This window comes from Benincasa hispida, chromosome 5, assembly GCF_009727055.1.
Source record: "Benincasa hispida cultivar B227 chromosome 5, ASM972705v1, whole genome shotgun sequence".
NCBI lineage: Eukaryota > Viridiplantae > Streptophyta > Magnoliopsida > Cucurbitales > Cucurbitaceae > Benincasa > Benincasa hispida.
Genome location: NC_052353.1, coordinates 54,648,958 through 54,649,819, shown reverse-complemented (window position 1 = coordinate 54,649,819; position 862 = coordinate 54,648,958).

Below are 862 nucleotides of genomic sequence, written 5' to 3'. Positions count from 1 at the left end.
TAGACGAGATCTATTTTAAAAGAAAATTTAAAATCCAAACAGTAACGACACTGTTATAAATAGGCCATGAATTTTGCAAAGAGTACTTTCAACAAATCCAATCTTATTATTAGTAGTGAAGCCAATGATCATTGCACAACTCTATGACGTATAATTGGATTATGCTGACAATTTAGAAACAAGAATAAGACTGGTTGATAACACTGAAAATGTGTTGTCTTGCTCCACCTAATTTGGGATCGTTCTTGTATTTTACGTGTTTATTTCCTATTTTACAGGTATTGAGCAAAACTTGGGTAGAACTAGCTCTTAGAGCCAATTTCGGGTTAAATCGTGCTAATATGAAGACTTAAAGCATCAATCGGGGCAAGAAGAGCACAAAGGAGGTTGGCATTGCAACACCAAAGGCAAAATAGGCCTTATTAAATAAGCGTCACGATACATTAAACCCCATAGCGTGAAGATGAAGAAGCATCGCGACACTCCGAAGTTAGACGGAGGCGATGCGCGCAACAGGGCCGCAACACTCACAGTGTGCTTCAATCTGAGAGGCCAATTCATTATAGTGTCGTGGCACCATCACTCTTTTTAAAAGAAACCTTAGCTGCCTACGTTTTTTTTTTTTTTAATCATGATTTACACAGAATTTCGCTATTCTAACTTCTTCTCTCCTCTGGATTTCGACTTTCCAATTCACTTGAGACTTTTATCAATTATTTTTCGGTGAATTCAAGTGAGATTCTAAGGTAAGATGTGATTATTTAGCTTGAGTTTTGAAGTTTATTTCTTGATTTGTAAATTCATGAGATTTGTGAACAAATTTTCATCTTGTAATTTTCTAGTGTAAGGATCTTTCATCTTG